Source organism: Muscardinus avellanarius (assembly GCF_963383645.1).
Source record: "Muscardinus avellanarius genome assembly, chromosome: 2".
NCBI lineage: Eukaryota > Metazoa > Chordata > Mammalia > Rodentia > Gliridae > Muscardinus > Muscardinus avellanarius.
The window spans coordinates 15,757,852-15,779,413 of NC_137787.1; positions in this window are offsets into that span (position 1 = coordinate 15,757,852).

Here is a 21,562-nt window from a genome sequence, read left to right on the forward strand (position 1 = left end):
TGAAGAGCTGGTAAAAAGTAGTAAGGTTACATTAGAAATCATGTGCATTTATGAATTTTGTTTTAAAAAATGTACATTTTTGAGAAGGAAACACAAGTCAGGGTAGAGGGACATACTTGAGAGGCTGAGACAGGAGGGGCTCAGGTTCGTGGCCAACCTTAGCTACTTTGTGAAGCCCTCCACAACTTAGTAAGACCCTGTTTCAAAATAAAAAATAAAAATTAAGGCTGGAAGTGTAGTTTGGAGGTAGACTACTCCTGACTTCCATCCCCAGTTCTGCAAAAAAAAAAAAAAGACAAAAGTAATTATTTTACTCCTGGTAGGCACAACCTTCTTTTACTAGAATATGCTAAAGGAATGCAAGTTGGTAACTTTATCTGAAATTCCTTCAGTGCAGAAAACAGATTCTATTTCAGAAGGACATGTATGATAACCAGCAAGCTTAAGTCCTGGGAAGCAAGCTAAATACCTGCCTGAGAGTATACAAATTCTTGCCGCTCAAAACTTGGGGCACACATCTCTTCCCTTGTCTGTCCCAATCTCTTCCATCTTTCTAGCCACACTATGAAAGTTCTGCACAACTGACCCTCACTGCAGCCATCTGCTTCTCAGCAATTGCAGGGACCCTGGGACTTGGAAAACTTTTCTGCCATCTTTTTGTTCTGCTGTCTCTGAATTAAGCAAGTAAACCCCTGTTGGTGTTGGGGGATTTTTATATCTCTTTATATATTTTTTTCTTCTTTTTAATATCTTCTTTAAGAAGCAAATGGGGAGGATACAAAAAAACAGTGTTAGGAAAATGATGGGGCTCCAGGCATCTTACAGGGTAAGTTCTAACCCAAGTTATTTCAGTGTTTGATGAACAGCAATAAAGCCACAATAGCAATAAAGCCACACTTGTCCTCTACAATTCCTGGGGCAGGTTCTGAGCAGGTCCTGGTACTACTTATCCTGAGTCCTGAGCAGATATTTGCCATTTTAGGTTTTATCATGGCTCAGATAAACTCTTAGTGCTCAATACATGGTAAGCTATTCATACAGTCCTAAGGATCATAGTCTGCTGGCAGTTACTAGAACACATCAAACTCTATCTCTCCCTAAATCCCCAGGGGGCTCTCTGCCTCGACCACTCTTCTCTTTAATAACCATACGGTACGATTTCTTACTTCCTTCAGATCTTTCCTCAAGCTTTACCTTGCCCATGTAGCCTTTCCTAATCACTTTACTTAAAATTACAACCCTCCGCAAGCACTTCCAAATCCTGCTTTACGTTACCTATATCGCTAACTTCCACTTAGGATACCCTATTTTGTTTATTGCCTGTTTTTCTCTTCTAGAAGAAAAGTTCATGACAACAGAGACAAAACCGGTTGTATTCCAAATACCTAGAGAAGTAATTGGTATAGAGCAAGTGCTCCCTAAGTGGTTTTTAAATATATATGAAAAAAAAATCAATCAACAATCAATCAATAATAGAATGTAGTCCCAAGTCCAGAAAATGGTACACACTTTTGAGTAGCTAATAAAGATAATAAATGAAAGAAAAATTTGTATTTTTAGCAAAATATATGTTTCTTATTTTATAGTACAGATCCATACAGTACATTAAAATTAAATTATTTAATAGTACTACTCTAATTGACACACAATAATTTATACATCTATGCTTTTGATTGATTAAAAACACCAGTACTTTGAATTTCAGGTCCAAATATTGGTGCTACAAGAAAGAGCAGAGGAATACCATTTTCTCATATAGCAGTAGGATCTTTATTTAATTTTTAATTTTTTTTAATTTTTTATTGGTACACTGTATTCATACATCATAGTGGGATAAAAAGAATACTTTTGTAGACATACATGCACACATCACCCAGTCAGCCCCCACCCGATCCCCACCCCATTCCCTCCCCATCCCTCCTTCCCATGCTTGGCTTAGTGGTTGACATCTAATATTATGGCAATTTATTCAAAATTAAAAATGATAATCTCACATAACAGTTTCATTTGTCTGATACCAAGCTTTTGATAACATAAAGATAACATTTCAATATTTCTTTTTGCTTTCTTTCTTACCAGAGAAAATTTTTTCTTTTTTTTTAGATGAAACTATCATATATTTATATATTTATTTTTCAGAAAAAAAATCTATCCTAATATGGATTATGGATTCTAGATACCCAAAACGATCTCGAAAAGGAACAAAGTTAGGAGATGTATATTTTCTGATTTCAAACCGTATAAAGCTACAATAATTGAAACAGTGTAGTACTGTTCTAAAGGCAGATATGTAAACTATTGGAGCTAAATAAAAGCCTAGAGCTAATTTCTTTCATATATTGTCAGGTTATATTTGACAAGGTTTCCACGAACATTTGGTGGAGGAAATAATAATCTTTTAACTAAATAATGTTGAAAAATTAAAATTACATGAAAACATTTCAATATTTCTTTTTGCTTTCTTTCTTACCAGAGAATATTTTTTTCTATTTTTTTAGGTGAAACTATCATATATTTATATATTTATTTTTCAGGAAAAAAATCTATCCTAATATGGAATATGGACTCTAGATACCCAAAACGATCTTGAAAAAGAACAAAGCTAGAAGATATATATTTTCTGATTTCAAACCATATAAAGCTACAATAATTGAAACAGTGTAGTACTGTTCTAAAGGCAGATATATAAACCTTTGGAGTTAAGTAAAAGCCTAGAGCTAAATTCTTCCCTATATTGTCAAGTTATTTTTGACAAGGTTTCCACGAACAATTTGGTGGTGGAAATAATAATCTTTTAACTAAATATTGTTGAAAAGTGATACTTACATGGAAAAGAATAAAATTGGACCCTTACCTAATCCCATATACAAATATTAACTCAAAATAGATAAAAGACCTAAATATAAATCTTAAGACTATAAACTTTTAGAAGAAAATCTGGGTCATAAAACCTCACAACATTGAAATTGGCAGTGATTTCTTGGATATGATTTCAATGGCACAGGCAACAGAAGAGTATACAAACTCCCTAAAAAATAAAAAAAATATTGTATATCCAAAGACAATGTAAACAGAGTTAAAAGTTACTAATAGAATGGGATAAAATATTTCCAAATGCTATATCTGAAGGTATATTAATATTCCAACTAGACATCCTAAAAATTAACAACAATAAAGGCAAACAATACAATTTAGAGATAGGTAAAAGACTAACATAAATAATGAATCTCCACAGATAACCAATCTTAGTTGTCTGTTGGATGGAAAATCTTGTTTCTCTGGTTCTGGTGTGTGTTACCTATTTCTTCTTTGTAGTTAATCTCTTTGAGTATTTTCTCTAGCACTGGTTTTGAAGACATAAATTCCTTCAGTTTCTGCTTGTCATGGAAGCTTCTTATTTCTCCATCTAATTTGATAGAAAGTTTTGCTGGGTAGGAAATTTTTGGCTGGAAGTTGTTTTCTTTCAGAGTTGGAATTTGTTACTCCAAGCCCTTCTGGCTCTCATGACTTGGTTTGGGAAGTCTGGAGTGATTCTAATTGGTTTGCCTCTGAATGTCACTTGGTCCTTTGTTTTTGTTGCCTTTAATTTTCTCTGCTTGGCTTCCACGTTGGTCATTTTGACAATTATGTGGTGTGGGGATCCTCTTCTCCGATCCTGTCTAAAGGGAGTTCTATAAGTTTCCTGGACCTGTGTATCAACCTCTTGCTCTATGTTTGGAAAATTTTCTGCTATTACTTCCTTGAAGAGATTGTTGATCCCTTTGGTTTCACTTTCTTTTCCCTCCTCTATTCCAGTTATTCTTAGGTTAGCTCTCTTAAAATGGGCCCATATTTCTTCAATGTCAGATTCCTGCTGTCGGATATTTTTTTCTATATTAGAAACTATGCATTCATTTTTGGAATGATCATCTTCTAAGAGCGAGATTCTGTTCTCCATGTGGTCTAATCGGTTGTTTGTGCTTTGAATTGAGGCCTTTACTTCATTAATTGCATCCTTTATCTGTTTTTGGCTCTCTCTGAGTTCTTTTCGAAGCACCTCTATTATTTCTACAGTTATTTTCCTGATTTGATCTTCTAGAAATCTCTGAATTTCTGTTTTATCGGGTTCTGATGTTGTGGGGTTGTGGGCATTCATTGCTCCTGTATTATTCCTCTTTCCCATGATTTCGGAAGTTTTGCCTTCTCTGGGTTCTTCCCTTGGGTCACTATGACTTCGCTTAAGGTGCTCTGGATCTCGAGTCTGTAGTATCTCTGACCCCACTACTCCTTTACTGGGTTGTATCACAGAGTCTCCGACCCAGGGATTCGATAGAGGTTGCTTTAGACTATGGGGGGTGCCAGGTTGCACGTTCTCCTATGGTGTGATATCTCTGCCACCGCCCCTCCCCCACTGGGTCAAGTCCTAGGGAGTACAGTACTGGGATTTCTCCTCTGTGGCCCTCAATTTGACTCACTGTTCTTGAGTACGCAGATGTAGCTGTACTGGATTTGGTGAATTCTCTGCTGCTGCCGCCGGTGGCAATATGGCGCTGCTGCCACGCCCTCGGCCGTGAGGCTGGCGTATTTTTTTCTTCTCTGGTTTTGAGTTCCACTCTGAGTCCCTGCAGCGTGTGCTGAGCTCAGCCACTGGGAGCTTTAGATGCTCCCTGCGCCGAAAGATCCTGCCTGGCTGTTCCGCAGCAGCTCACCTTGGCTTGCTGTAGCCATCCAGTGAACTCGCCGCTGCCGCCGGCAGTAAAGCGCTTCTGCCATGTCCTTGGGCGTGAGGCCGGTTATCTCCTCTGTGGCTCTGAGCTCTGTTCTCAGTCCGCTTTCTCTCTGGAGCCTGGTGATTTTTTTGTTTCTCTGGTGATGGTGTTTTCTGGCAATGAAAGGCATTGATTTTTTTGGTAATGGAGATTGGTTGTTAGTGGGGCTCTTAAGCCCCGCTTTTCTCGGTCGCCATCTTCCCAGATGAGCAGCAGTAGGATCTTGATGACTATTTGCTGGATGACAGCTGTGGAAGACAGAGGATTCATTTCAGTTGAAAATATGGTCTCAAGTTGCCCCTCACATCCAGATGAATTCACTAAACATGAGGAATGTTGGCCGCTGAGCATGAAGGGTGCATGAGGCACAGATGAGAGACCAGAGACCAAGCAGTTGGCATCAGATTATGTTAAGTTAAATTGGCCACAGGAGGTATCTGCGTCCTTAAGATGGAGTGATTTGGGTAGGTTTGTGCTTTACAAAGAAATCTCCTTCATGGAAGTGGGGAGGATGAAGAGAGAAGCCTGAGCAATGATGGTCTGACCTACCAGGATGATGGTCATCTTCTAACTAAGAGATGCCAGGGATGTGAACAGGGCATTTATAGGGGGATAAGAGGAGTGCACAGAGCCCCAAACATTCAGCAAGTCAAACACTCGTGCACTTCTAATAGCTGCTGTCAAATGGCATAGCTACTCTGGAAACTTCCTCAAAATAGTAAACATAGCCTACCATATAGTCCAGAATGCCACTTCTTAGGCATCTGCCCAACAGGACTAAAGGAATATATATATATATATATATATATATATATATATATATATATATATATATATATTGTACGATTAAGTTTTGGGGAGGGTAGTGGGGTAGAACCCAGGGACATTTTACCTCCAAGCTACACTCTCATATTTTTTTTTTGAAACAGGGTCCTGCTAAGTTGCTGAGGACCTCAATAAGCTGCTGAGGCTGGCCTTGAACTTGTTACCCTTCTATCTTAGCCACCCAGGTATTGGGATTACAAGTGTGCACCACCATGCCTGGCTGTATGATTCCTTTTCTGTTAAGTATCTAGAAGAGGTAAATCCATAGAGACTGAAAGTAGATTAGGATTTCCAGGTGTGAAGACAGAGTAGCTACTAAAGGGAGCAGGGTTTCTTTTGGGGGGTAATGAAATGTTCTGGATAGCTTAAGAGACCCTGTTTCCAAATAAAAAGTATAAAATAGGTCTGGGAGTGTAGCCCGGAGGTAGAAGGGTTTTCTGAAACCCCAGAACCACCAATAAATAAATAAATAAATAAATAAATAAATAAATAAATAAAATAAAATAAAAAATAAAAAAAGAGAGACAATATTCTGGAAATAAGAGTGGTGGTTGCATAACTCTGTGACTACACTAAAAACCACTGGATTATATACTTTAAAAGAGTGATTTTGTGGTATAAGATTTCATTAAGCTTTGTGGTATAAGAATTCTTATTCATTAAGCTTTCTAATCTTGGTGATATGGAGGATGAAAGAGGATAAAGTATAAGGAAGCTGAACCTGTTATTTATATAACTGATAGAAGAAGGATGTTTCTTTTCCAAAGTTTGCATTTTTAGGGATAAAGGGGAATAACAGCTAGGGCCCTGCACAATGAACGCCCATGGAAAGGAAATCTACGAATCGAGTGAATAGTGGAGACTGCTGCTACTGAAACACTAAAAGTTATTTCAGGAGGGGATAGGTTGTAGAAAGTGTATTGCTCTTTAAAGAGATAGTCGGATAAGTCATATCTGATTAAGATGACAAGTATAAATCAGACAACCAAGAAATATAAAGACAGAAGTAGCAAAAATGTCATTTGGAAAAAAAAAAAAGGTTAGAAATGCCAGAACTTCCGCATAGAAAATTAGTTTAGTCCATGAAATTTAGTTTCTATTTTATCACATTCTCCTGGATAAATTGCATGGCTCAAATTGAAAAAGAAGCTAAAGAAAAATGGGATCTTTAAAGACATCATGGGTTTAGGAGCCCAGGAGAAACATTTCTAAGAATAAACATGCAGCTCTGATACATGGGGATGCCAATCTTGTTACCTTTAAATCTGATAAGAGTATGAATATGTTGAAAAACAAAAAACTGGCTTCAGTCACAAGCTGCATGCTTGTCATCATGGGCTGCTCAGGTCCAGCCCAGGGCTGGTCAAAAGGGCACGGGCCTGTCTTCCAGTCCAGGCGTTGTGGCCAGGCCTCCAGCTACCAGCACCGCCTCTCTGTCCAGTGTGGCACAAGGTGAATTGGAGTTAGAAGCTAGAGATGAGATTCCTATGGTTGAACTGAGAGCAATGCTCCTTTTTTCAGATGAGCTCATCCATGCACTAAAGGCCGAATCCAAAAGGAAAACAGGAGAACAATGTGCCTAAAAGCAATTGTTCAGTGTGTATTCTGTCTTCACAGCAATACTAGTATGTAAGTGCTATCAATATCAATATGACTAATAATGCTTATAGACCCACTATGTGTCAAAGAGAAAATCAAAAACAAGCTCAATTACTCAAGCTGCACATAGGTCTTGGGAGGTGGATTCAGGGTTCGACTTGGGGCCCCCACAAGCCTATGACATGCTCTTTTCAGCACACCGCGTTCTTCCTCCAGCAATAACATGTCAGTTCCTCCAGACCTGTTTTCACAACCATAGATAGCCCAAGGCAAGGCCCTCATACCGCTCAGAGACCCAGAATGCTCCGCACCTAATAGAAACACATTAGGGTACCACAGCCCACCACCAACGCCCCTTCAAGCACTGAGCATCTCAACCATTTAATTTTTAAAAATTTTATACTTTCATTGGTGCATTATAGTCTCACACTCTAATGTAAGCATAGTGATAGTGACATCCATGCACACAGCACATGACTGGCATTGGTATTTCCACATCTGAGCACAATGACGGTAGAAGTGATCCCTTCACTGATCCTCCTTCTCCCCCCCACCCTCCCCTAGACCACCTCCCTGGCTCTACCGAAGTTTCTCCTCAAACATCTGAAGTCCCTCTGGTATCCCGATTACTTCCTAGCTTCCCTATATGAGAGGAAGCATATGACCCCTCACTTTCTCTGATGAGCTGATCCCACTGAACATAATCTTCTCCAGGTCCATCCATTTTTCTGTGAGTTGCATAATTTTGTTCTTTATTGCTGAGTACAATTCCATTGTGTATATTCCCCATCATTTTGTAATTCATTCATTTGTTGATGGACATCTAGGTTGGTTTTATAATTTGGCAACTGTGAACTGTGCTACCATAAACATGGACATGTATATATTACTATCAACCATTTTAAACAGACAGAATTCTGTTCTGAGATGGATTCCAGTCATCTTTTGAAACAATAATTTCATTCTCTTTCCAAATCGCCCTGTGGCAACTCAGCCTTGCACATCTAACACCCTTTCTGTTTGGTAAGCTGCTGATGGAGCCAAGTTCATGTCTAATTTAGGGATTATTTTATGCAGAAGTATTTAAAATCAACTTTGTGACTTTGGAGGCATGAGACACAAAATAGCATGATGCAATATTTGATTAACTCTGAATAGTTCCGAGTTATTCAAAGTATATTTTAAGCTGAGCACCTAAGCTAGCATGTTCAGAATCTGAATCGTGTATTGCTCAGAGGGAAAAAAAATGGAAAGAGGAATTTTAAAGTTAACACAGATTCAGAATTAACATTGTAATTGTAGTAGCATTTCACAGTCCTCTCTTTTTCTTTGTCTCCCACAGATGTATTTCCTCCTAAAATCCTTAAATTTTAATTTTTCTCTATGGCAGGACTTATTTTAAGATGCACTAGCGTACACTTGTTTCTCACTTCTCCAGACCAATACGGGAGCACAAAGCAGCCCAAGGCAGTGCAGGCGGGACCAGAGGTGGAGTGAGTGGCTGTCATTAGGAGCTGAGAATATGCAGCTCTAGAAATACAAGGCAGACAGAGTAAGCAGATGGGAGGTAGCCCAATAAAAGTCCCATCTCACCGGGCGTGGTGGTGCACGCTTGTAATCCCCGGGCTTGGGAGGCTGAGACAGAAGGATTGCACAGGTTCAAAGCCAGTCTCAGCTACTTAGTAAGGCTCTCAGCAACTTAGTGATACCTGTTTCCAAACAAAATATAAAATAGGTCTGGGAGTATTGCCCACAGGTAGAAAGCCTTTGAGTTCCACCCCCAGTACCAGGACCTAAATAAATAAATAAATAAATAAATAAATAAGTAAATAAATGTCCCATCTCAGGAGCCCCAGTCTTTAAAGTTATTAGATAGAGGTATTATCAAGAATACAATAGTAATACAAATAACCACATTATTTGTTGACCTGTTTTAAAAAGATAATGACAGAGAACTGATACATAATCCATAAATAGACTACATAAGGTCCTTTTTATGACCTGGATCCTCATTTTGTTGTTGTTGTTGTTTTTTTGGTACTGGAGACCTGGATCCTCATTTTGTTGTTGTTGTTGTTGTTTGGTACTGGAGATTGAACTCAGGGCATTCTTCCTCTGAGCTACACTCCCAGCCCTACTTTTTCTTCTTTGTTTCTCGAAACATGGTCTCACTAAGTTGCAGAGGGCTCAGTGGCTGAGGCTAGCCTCAAACCTGGGATCCCTCTGTCTCAGCCTCCCAAGTACTGGGATCACAGATGTGTGCTACCAGGCCCAACTTGGATCCTCATTTCTAGAATCCTCTCTCCTGCAAATATCCTTAGAGTTTTTTTTTTTCCCCTCTTAGGTTTCCCTCCCTACTCCACATCCCCAATAATCCTGTCAAAAGACATCTGTCTTGAAAGTCCTTCCCTGTTGCTCTCACTTCTTCATCCCCTCCATTTCCCCCAAATTTATGTCTCATGCCTATCACAGAGAAGAATTACACTTTTTTGGGGGTGTGGGGATGGAGTGCTCATGCTACAGAAGCTGATGAATCTTAAGCTGCTTGGTAGGATTCAGTCTACTTTTCCTAGTGGGCTTTTCTTCCAAAGGTCCGAACTTTGTCCTTGGAAGAGCAGCTCCAGTGATTCCAATAAAATTTTATTTGCTTCCCACTTGTACTGTAAACAATGGAACAATTCAAGGCTTCTCCACTTAGGCGATTGCTGGGATCCACAGGCTAGCTGCCCAGGCTGAAGCAGAGTGGGGCTGCCTGAGTCTAGGTGTCCAAAACATGTTTGTAGAGGCAGAAGCCTTTCTGCCTTTTACAATCAAAGCTCATCTACAAAAACCCAGGAATAAGGTGAAGCGAGGTTTAGATCAGTAGCTCCAGAGAGGCTTTCACTCCACAATCTTGCAGTCTGTTAAAATATTCAGAAATCTATTTTAAAAGATTTCACACATGTTAAAATGAGGTCATAAAGGCTGGGTGAGCATGACTGGGAACTTATTATGCAATTATCATCAGGCCCAAGGCAAATGCGGTACAATCTGTTATAGAGAGCACATTAGTCACCTGTTAGCTGTGCAAATTTGGGCACATAACTTCTCTGAGTCTCAGTTGTTTTTCAACTTTAAAATGAATAATTATGTGATCTGATCTCTACTAGCCTTTCCAACTAACATGTCTTAAGATTTTAGGTTACTTGGGTTGTTTTCAGCCCTCATTTATATCATTTCAGCTAAACTTCCAGTTTCTCCATTTCTTCTTCTATATAGCTTTGATCTGGAAACAAAAAGAATTCAAGCTGCACTTACCATGCCAGATTGAAGAGGCAGAGAGTGTAAGATTAATACCATCTCGAATGACTTTAACGGATGTTTATTTACCTTGCTATCTTTCTGCATTGCTTCTAAGTTTTTGTTCTGTCAAGAATTTAATTTAAAGCAGCTGGCATTTTCTAAGTTTCTGAAGGTTGCATTTTATATGTGCATCTTGAAGAATTATGTTTGTTTTCACTAAGCGCTGTGCACTAACAATTATTTTGCCCTGGTGAGCTTTAGCATTTTCTTTCAAAGGGTCTTGACACTGGTTGGAAGATGGATAGAAGTAATTGCTGGCATGCTGAAATTCCAAAATAAAGCTTAGCAAAATTTATAATAAAATTATATAACCAGGAAGGTGAATGTTCCAATGGTAGCCATTGAGGAGATTGGTTACACTGCATTAACTGGATTCATACACTGAATAACTGAAGCTGCTGTCTTATCCACCCTCTCAAACATGAAGAGCTGTTTATGGAAAGTCACAGTTGCCGTATGTACTTGCACACACTTGTAATCCCAGTACTTGGAAGGCTGAGGCAGGAGGATACCAGCTTTGTGGCCAGCCTTAGCAACTTAGTGAGACCTTGTTTCCAAATAAAAGAATAAAATAGTCCTGGGGGTATAGCTCCAAGGTAGAATGTTCCTGGATTCCATCCCCAGTAACACACACATACAAAATAGTAGTCAAAACTAAAGCAACAGCAATGATGTATGCATTATTTATCATCTGTTTAACTAATTGTTACTCTTCACTCATTAGGGGCAAAGGTAAGGATCATTGAGATTCTCCAACCATCGGTGTTAAATTAGCATAACCTATATGTATTTGGTTTTGTCTGTTTAGTAATTCCACTTACACAAAGTCTTAATTTCCATAGATGATAGAATACAACCAAGTGACATAAAAATAGAAAGGACATTATGAGACAATGAGGGTCCCAACCAATTTACAAAATGATCTTTCCTTTTCTCTGACTTTGAGGGGACCCTATTGAGTTTCTCTTCCATAATATACAATGATATTGATGTCTGTGGTCAACTGCAAAATGACTAAAGATTTTTTCCTTGAGTCTATCCTCATCCTTTGCAACAAACTGTGAAGCTCCTTCTATTTAGTAGTGGAGTCTATTTCTCCAGTTCTTGAATTTGGTTTTGCTATGTGACTTAGTTTGACCAAATAAATAAGGACAACACAGTGTTCCAGCCAAAACACTTTGCAAGTTTCTACTGCTTTGGGGGCCGCGTGCATCATTTGAACAAAACTCAGGCTAGATGGCTCTAAGATGAGAGTCCATTTGGAGAATCCAACTCATATGTTGCAGGAAAGACCCTGGAAATACGACCTCAACTAGCTGAGAATATCTCAAACTCTCCCTGATCCAAAGGATCATCAGTTGACTTGACCTACCTTGTTCCCTCATAGAAAAGTAGGCTAAACTAATGGTTGTTGCTTCATGCTTCTGACTTCTGGGGGGATTTTTTTTAAGCAGCAAAAGATTGATAAATTCTCCAAAGTGTCACACTGACATGTTCTCCTATAATTTAGTTTCACCCAAAACTTCCCATTTTATAAACTTGCATTTCATATTCCTTGACAACCCAAACTCTCTGAATGGCTTAATTAAAACAAGTGCAGCAGGTAAAGCTGCTAATGGATGCAGATGACACCTCCAGAGACAAGTTGTTCTTAAAAATGGAACTTGCTCAAATTAATCTTCACTGCTGGAATTCGGTAATGAAATCTAGATTGTTCCTTCGTATCCCCTCCCACTTCCAGAGTGGACAGTGACAAGTAGGGAATAGAAGACATTAGCCTCTTTGCATCCTTGATTTTAATTTCCTTCAACCTATAGTCTATAATAGGAAAAGTAGGAAATACTTATTTTTAATATCCAATTGCCCTTTTCATGCCTTTTGAAGTTGAAACATCCTCTCTGATCAGTATATTAGTCCTTATTGAAATGTTTTAGTCTTGTTATTGAAAGAGATTAAAGCATGCTTATCCAAGAAAAGCTAACTACCTTTTGCCAGCTTTATTGAAGTATCATTGACAAAAATTTCACATATTTAAGGTATATAATGTGCTGATTTGATATACATGCATACTGTGAAACAATTGTGTATGTGTGTGTGTGTGTGTGTGTGTGTGTGTGTGTGGTAGAACACTTGAAATCTACTTTCTTAAGGGTTGTGGATATAGCTAAATAATACAGTGCTTGCCGAGGATGTATAAGGCCCTGAGTTTAATCCTCAGTAAAACACACACACACACACACACACACACACACACACTTTTATCAAATTCCAAGTATAGTCACCATACTATATATTTAATCCCAAAAACTTATTACTCATCCTACAACTGGAAGATTAAAAGCTAACCAGCATTTTTTCTGCTTGTTAGCATCCATCAAGCATATATTTTGGGCCTAACATGGTTCAATGTTTTGTGTGCATTGAGTTGGTTCTTCCTTATAGCAACATTGTATGAGAAATAATATTATTTTCCTATTTTTCAGATGAGAAAACAGACACAGAGAATCCAAGTGACTTTCTTGAAAGGACAAAATCATCCCTTTTGCACTCCAAGATTTACACCAATGAGCTACTAATCTATAATCAATTAATGTTCTCCTCAAGAGCGCCAGAAAACAACTGTCAACCCAAATATTCTGCTGTCTACTCCAAAGAGATACCCACTGTACCAAGCAATTACCAGAGCTACCAACTGTAGATTTTACTCATTTTTATGCACTGAACTTTTATATAGTAAATACAGTTTAAAACAACTCTAATAAATATGTCACAATATTTAGTGAATAATACTATTTTATAAGACAAAGGGATTTATAAAACCTCGAACCTCAATATTTTTCCTAATTTTTCTGCATCCTTTAATAAATGCTGTTTGTGTGACCCACATAGTTTCTGGAATCTTTCTATACAAATTAGCTCTTGAGGAGAGTTAATTGATTATAGAGTAATATAGCTCATTGGTATAAATCTTGGAGCGTTAAAGGGGTGATTTTGCAGACTGCTTTCCAAGAGGAGAGATATATAATGTTATTATTTCAGCACATCTTATTCTTTCTGCTATTTTTATCACTGAGACTGAGCAGTAGGCAGATAATGAACTCACCCCTACAATGATAAAACTCAATCATAAAGACAATGAATCAGTCATTCTGTAATGTCCAATGTCTCATTTAAATTCAGAGTTTTCTACAGAAGAAAACTAGTTAAAAACAAAAACATTTACCAGTAAAATGAACCTTTTACCCTAGAGTTTTATGGCAAACAGATTCCCCATTGTTGCAACTTTATAACATTTTTTGAGAAAAATTAAATTCAGTTAATTGGTTGCATTTAAAGTCCATACAACATCTGCACCTAAATTATTAAGCATTGCTAATGTTCCGGAATCTCCCTGAGAAAATCAGGCACGAAACTTCTTTGTAAGCCTCTGAGTGATGACTCATCTTGGAACTAAAGACAGACAAGGCAGAAATCTGGTCTCATAGTACATGCTCCAGGTCTTGCTGCTGGAGTGATCTCTAAGTAATGTTTGGGTTAAAAGTGCTACCAACCACAAAGATTCATAGAAACTGAAGCTCCTGGAAAATGCCATCCATGTATCCTGGGCATAATACTTTCTATGATACCAGTGTTTAAGGAAGCGATGGCATTATATAGCTTCTATACACATACCACCAACTTTCTATCACACTAACCCAAATTACAGGCACTGAATAGCCCTGGCCTAGCTCTGCTTTAAGATATTTAAATTTCTATCATACTAACCCAAAGTACAGGCACTGAATAGCCCTGGCCTAGCTCTGCCTTAAGATATTTAAATTAATTTTGCTGATCACTTGGTTAGGATAAACCAATTAATAATTAGCAAATGTCATTCCTTCTGTTTCAAGCCTTTGAGTCCCAAGGCCTTAGGAACTTAGAGCTGGGTGTTCAGGGATCTCATTTGACATAAACAAGCTTTAGGCACTTTATTGAGCAGCAGTGGTTAATAATGAAGGATACAGAATTTCCTTTCTGAATTCTGGCTCTGCCACTTTCTAGCTATATAGGCTTAACGATGAGAAGTAAATTCAGTATCTTTCTTTTCTCATCTGGAAGATGGGGATGATAGTATTCCATATCCTATAGGGTTATTCCTGAGACATGTGCATGGAAAGGGTTTGGACCAGTACTTAGCAGGTAGAAAATACTCAAGAATTATTCTTATTTTCATAGTTTTCATTATGGACAGAGTGAGAGAAATAATTTATGCACTGCAGTATTATTTGAGGAATAAATGAGATAATGCATGCCAAATGTTTAGCATAATGCCAAATGAAAACCACACAATGAGTGGTTGTTAACAGCTTCCATTGGCTGTGAGCCTCCCATAAGCCACACACTGTGAAAGTACTCTCCACACTCCTTCTCAATGGCACTCAGAAATACATATTAGTATTATTTCTGCTAAGGAAATAACTGAAGCATAGAGAAGTTATATAATTTGACCAAAGTCAGGAAAAACTAACCATATTAGTTAAGATAATGTGAGCTGCTATGAATTATAAACTCATAGATATTAGTAGCTTAACATAATAGAAAATTCATTCTAATATAAAATAAAAATGGGTATTCATAATTAGTGAGAAGCCCTCCTCAAAGCAATGATCTGATATTTAGGTATTTTTTTTCTGCTGTGGTTTCACAATTTTTTTTTTTTTGCATTTGTTTTCAAGGTCACCATCCTTATCTGCCTCCAGTAGGCAGAAAAAGAGAGCACAAGAAGAATTACAGAAGTTTTATGGCCAAAGCCAAGCTGCATAAAATTTATGCTCATACTTCATTGGTTAAAATGTAGTTGTGGCCACACTTGGCAGCAAAGGAGGACTGGAAGTGTGGTCTGGTTGTGTTCAAGAAAGCAGAGAGTTTGCTGATAGCTAGCTAGCTATCTCTGCTTGGCTGAGTGAGACTCAAACCTGGTATATCTGACCACAAGCAATTGGCCAACATAGTCTCTTTCTGCAGTTATTCGAAAGCAGCTTGAAAGCTATAAGATATCATAACAATGCATGTTTTTGTCTTCCTCTTTTCTCTGAGACTCCAGAGAGGTGAATCCTCTATTCTTGTTGCTATAAAATTTCAATTAACATACCTTTTGGTATTTGTATCATAAATAACAGCTTTCATATCTGATTCATAAATATTCCATTTGTTTGGCAGCTAATACTCCTTAGTATTAGATCAACATGTGTCATGCCATTCACCAAAATTTTCTCTTGAGGTCTGCCATCTACAGAGCATTTCTGTATCTTTCAGATTATATCTATTGAATAATAAGTTGATGGAATCAGCTGCCTTAAAATTCCTCTTTTTAGGGCTTTGACTGAAAGATAGTAAATGGCCAGTAGTGGCTGAGTTTTTGATTGTGCATTTTAGAGGATTGTGATTTCAGTCTATGACATTTAGATTTGTCCAGAATTAGATTATCTTCCCACTGAAATTGCTTCTTGAAATTTTTATTGGCCCTGGGCTGCATTTGCTTGTCTGAACATGCAAAAATGCCTAAAATATCATGGCAAGCCATATCTGAAACAAAATAAGATGAAATAAAATAGGAACATAGTGTCCAGTTGCATGAAGTCCCAACTCTCCAAATGAGTTATGTTAAAGAAGGCTATGAAACATAACTTGGGGTCTTGTGGATGCATTTTCAGTCACTGGATTCCTCTAGCTCTGTATCACCTTGTGATAAGAATCAGAGCTATCCAGTTGATATTTTGTACTTGGTAAAATGTCTCTGGATTACTGCTTGACATAAAAGGAAGGACTGAGAATACTGAAGTCTTCTCCTGTGTGACATTTTGGAAGAGTTTATTCCACATATCACAATAGCACATGTCACTCTTCCAAGGAAGGACATTCAACACTCCATGTAAAGGGGCAATGAAAAGAAATCCAAGAAATGCTCCAAGATAATTTTCAGTGCAAGTTGTTCTTCATCTTCAACTGTTGCTGCTTTCTAGGAACACTCAAAAATTGGGTCGGTGGAGATCTGTAAGGAGGGATGTATCATGCCCATCATCTGCCATGGAGATTCTGATCTACGTCTTAAATTTGGCTCATCCCCTGTTAATTCTGTACTTTCCGCTTCACCTCTTCAAGGTGACACCGCCTTTCTCATTGTCACACTAGAAAACAAGCTTCCACACATGGCTTTGGGGGACTCACCCACACCATATCTGCCTACTGGAGGTAGATAAGGATGGTGGCCTTGAAAACAAATGCAAAAAAAAAAAAAAGTGAAACCACAGCAGATTTCTGTTGCCACCTTATGTCTGTGTGTGGTGGAAGGATGAACCAGCTTTCTGGCATCTTTCTCGTAAGGTTTCTAATCCCATGCAGGTGATGGCAGAGCCCTTGTCATCTCGTAGTGCCCTACCTCCTCCTACTATCACCCTGGGCGCTCATGCTTGATCACATGAATTTGGAGGGGACATGAGCATTAATCCCATTGTACACTCCCAGCAGAGGGCAGCCTGCCATTGACTGGTTGATGCATTCATACAAAGTTTTGGCTCCAAAACCTCTGCTGGGCCTTTCTGGTTCTAGGGCATCCTGTGGGATCAACTGAAAGATGTGTCCACTCAGCCATGTCACATGTGAGCTTTCCCCTCTGCCAAAATCCAGATTCCCTCACTGCCATGCAGGTGTGCTGCCAAGAGAGGTCCCTGAAAAGCTTTGTGTAGGCCAAGACTGCTGCCAGGAACTCAGCCTAAGATAGCAAAGTTTTACATTTTGGAATATTTTTTTCCTGGTATATATTTTGAAAGATTGGAATCACACTAAATATGTATTTTTGCATTTTATTTTGATTCAGCATTATATTTTGAGTATTTTTTACTTTGCAGATTCATTTTCAGTATATGTTATTTAGCAATTTTATCACCGTTCAATAAGCAAATATGCCATAACTTATTTAACTGCTTTCTGCTCAATATTTATGCTACTTCCAATTTTCTCAGGCCATATATAATATCATGATGCCAGCAAACAGCTTTGTACATAAATTTCTGACCATTTTAGTTGATTTCATGAGGCTATAGCAACAGAAGAGGAATTACAGAATTTAAGAATATAACTCTCATATTTCAACATATGTTGCTAAATCGATGTCCATAAATGGTTTTGATATTGTGTTTTATTGGATTTACAGTTCTACTACCATTTAGGATGGTACTTATCTCACCATTCTCTTACTAGAATTGAAAATTTATTATTATACAGAACTCAACCTCAGGTAGCACTTATTACCACTAGCATGCTGCTCCTGGGCTCAAGTTTAAAATAAGCCTTTCTTCACCCAGGACATTCTCTTCAAAGATTCCTGCGCATTTGTTGCCATCACTATTTACTTAGGACTTTAATTTAGCCCCATGTCATGTAGTCCACGTATGTAAGTGTCATGCTGAGCAGACCCTCTTACCTTGAATCAGTTATGGTGACTTTGATGATTAATTTTCTGATTTTTATTAATCTCTATATCTCCATTAGCATGTTGTATGGGTCCTTGCACACAACTAGAGTGCAATAAAAATGCCTTGTAAAATAATTCATTGTTAATGGCCATTCATCAGCTTGCCAATTATATTGCTTACTCACTTGGTGGTTTAGAGAGCCAGTGTGCCATGGTTTGAATTTAAAATATCCCCCAAACCTCACATGCTAGAGACAGCTATATTCAGAAGTGGGGGAGGGCTGGGATGATGAATCCCTGTGGGTGGCCAGGCACAGTGTGTGTGTACCAGCTGGAGTAAGTCTCTCCATGGTCCTTTGACTCTGACATTTCTGTCATGATTCCCTGAGGATGTGTAGCTATGGCTTAAAAATGAACCATGACCTCTGAAGTCTCCAGATGTATGAGCAAATAAACTCTTCTTCCTCTAGGTTTTGCACGTGAGGTGTTTGGATCACAGTGACAAGAATGCTAACTAAAATACAGTGTGACTCACTCCAATATCCAATTAACTAACTACTGATGTTCTTTATTACAAATGCCATACAGTCTTCTACAGAGCAACTGTAAATCAATTTGGTGGACAAGTCCTTTGATGGAAATGTATTTTATTTCCATGTCAGTACTTGTAGTTACAAAACAGGAACTAAAAATAATGCTATTTTTCTCATTAATTTATCATAATAGATATATTTCTATCAATATATGATCCTAAATCTGTGGTCTTTTATGTACATGTTAATAACAATAATATATCAATACAGTTGAATAACTATTTAGTCATATCTCCTTGACAATAAGTAAACTCTGTTTGGAATAGCACAATTCACTATTTTATACCTGAATATTAGTGAGTTAATGAATTAACTAAATGGTGGTAGCTGTGTTCTTTGGACCACATGTAAGTGTATTGTAAGTAGCTCAGATCAGATTCTACCTACATACATTTACATTCAAGGGGAAAATTTAAAACTCTCCCCTGTTTTATAGAACATCAAATTGCAATTTCCTACCCTGACTCAATCTCCAGTTTCTTGAAATTTACTGAGTTGTTTATGGGGAATACACGTTGGCTCAAATCAATGATGCAATTCCAAAGCCCCCTAAACAATACCTTTTGGTACAAAATTAATGTTTCAGAAGATAAGCAGGTCTATTTTCTCATCCAATACTGAAACAAAAACTATAAAAGTGTGGGTAGTACACATTCATTTTAGAAAGGCAGTATTGGATCTAGGATATTTTTATTTACAAGTTTACCAGTGGTTTTATGGCAGTGAACTTAATTTATAGAGTGAGGATTTTCTGCTCCCTCCAGTCCACAAGGAAATAAAATGACACTAGATCATTTTGTGATAAATTTCAGATCGGCAGGAGTTTAAGAGCAAGGGGAAAGTGGGGGAACTCAGAGATAGAAATTAAAATCATTTTCTTAAAGTGACTTCAGGAGTCCACCACTACCGAGATTAATGCCTCTGCAATAAAGCCCTCTAGGCTCTCTTTCTTGATTTCCATGCAATAGATGAATGAGTTGCCTTCAATAACCAGAACAAATCAGCAATAAAGCAGGAAACAAACTGCATCTCCATCCCATAGATGCAATCATAAAATCAAAATACTATTGCACTTCCTTAATCTAGGTCCATCAGTAGAAATCTTTCAATAGCAGCTACCCACAATTATGTAAGATAAGTTTTAATGTTTAAGGAGAGATGCAAGACAAACACAAGGAGAGATACAAGACAAATCACTATACGATTATTTTTTAACATTGGCAATATTTCAAAAATATGCTTAAGAAGAGAATGTAGCCTGATTATAGAATACACATTAGCTTGCTCTGAGGGTTGGACAAGGAAGTCAAAGCTTACATAGATATCAATATAAAGCAATGCAGTGACTTGAAGGGGGGGGGTCCATCTAACCATGAAATAGCAGATTAAGAGGTTGAATTATTTCTTAAAACCTTGGCAATTAAGAAATATTTATTTATTCAGATGCGTAACAGAGATTGTGACTCTTTCATTTAACCATCACCTTAAATCCTGGATGTTTGTAATACTGTGTTAGAATTTATGAAGAAAATTGTATTTGGTGTAAATGAATACAGAATCATGCCTTTTATCAGTACTTAGATTGCAAACTTGGTTCAAGCTGACTTGATGAACATTTTATGAACCTACCTAACACACTCTAAAATTATGAATTTGTGGACTAAAGGCAATTTTAAAAATAGCATTACTGTCATTTTTAAATGTGCTTTTAAGTGTTTAAAGTAGGGTAGAACCAAGAGATATAAGGAAACTTGGAGGGAAGAGTGAAAATAATCTCGGTTCTCTCTTAACATGGTTATATTAAGTATTCACCATTTGCCTAGGAGCAGAGATAAAAGTTCTAGAGACAAAAACAGAAGTACATCATCAGTCTTTAGAAATAAAATATTTGCATGATTACAAAAATTACTGATATTCAGATATCTTGGATACAACATTCACTGAGTATTGACTTTTCAAAAAATCCATTAAGTATGCTTCTGTAATACTGAGACACACAATTTGAAGAGACTGAGCTAAGCATGTACCATAAAATAAAACAAAAATCAAACAAACAAAATAAATCTACTATAAGAGAGTCTAAATTAAGAAAAGTATTTGTAGATTGATTAGGGATGTGATGATTTTATATTGAAAAATCTTGAGACTTCTGGGAAGATGGCAACTTAGAAAAGCAGTGTTTATGAATTTTGTTAACACTCGATCTCTATTGCCATATTACCACCACTTTTCATAGCCAGAAAACACTATCAGCAGAGAAATAAAAAATGTAAACACAGGGGACAGAGAAAAAGAAGACGAGAAAAACAACTGGAGACCAGAAAAGAAACCAGCCCACTTTGTGGTGGCGGAACCACACCAGCGCCATCTTGCCTCACAGCACCATGCTCCAGAGAGGAAAGGTAAACAAGGAGCTGAAGTGAGCAGCTGAAGATCATTTAGATGTAATTCAACAGTTCTTTCAGCACAAAGAACATCTAAAACTCCCAGTGCCCAAACTCATCATGCTTTCCAGGGACTCAGTATGGAGCTCAAAACCAGAAAAGAAATCCACCAGCCTGACGACCGAGGGCATGGCAGCGGTGCCATATTGCCAACAGCAGTGGTGAGTTCACCACACCCGCGATGGTTCCAGATCAGCAGAAACAATAACTGTAAGTGAAATTGCAGCCCCTAAAGAAGAAATCCCAGCACTGTACCCTCAGGTCCTTGTGCAGCTTTGATAATCTTCCTGGGTCCAAGATTTTGTAGTCCAACCCAGTGAAGGAGTAGTGGTGGCAAAGATACCACACCCTAGTCACAGCTCCCCATGGGAAAACACCCAGCTTGGCACCCCCACGGTCTTGCGCAGCCTTGATTAACTCCCTGAGTCTGAGACTTTGCGATACAACCCAGTAAAGGAGTAGTGTCAGCTGAGATTGCCACAAACTCAAGATCCAGAGCACCCTAAGTGAAGTCGTGGTGACCCGGGGAAGAACTCAGAGAAAGCACAAACTTCTGAA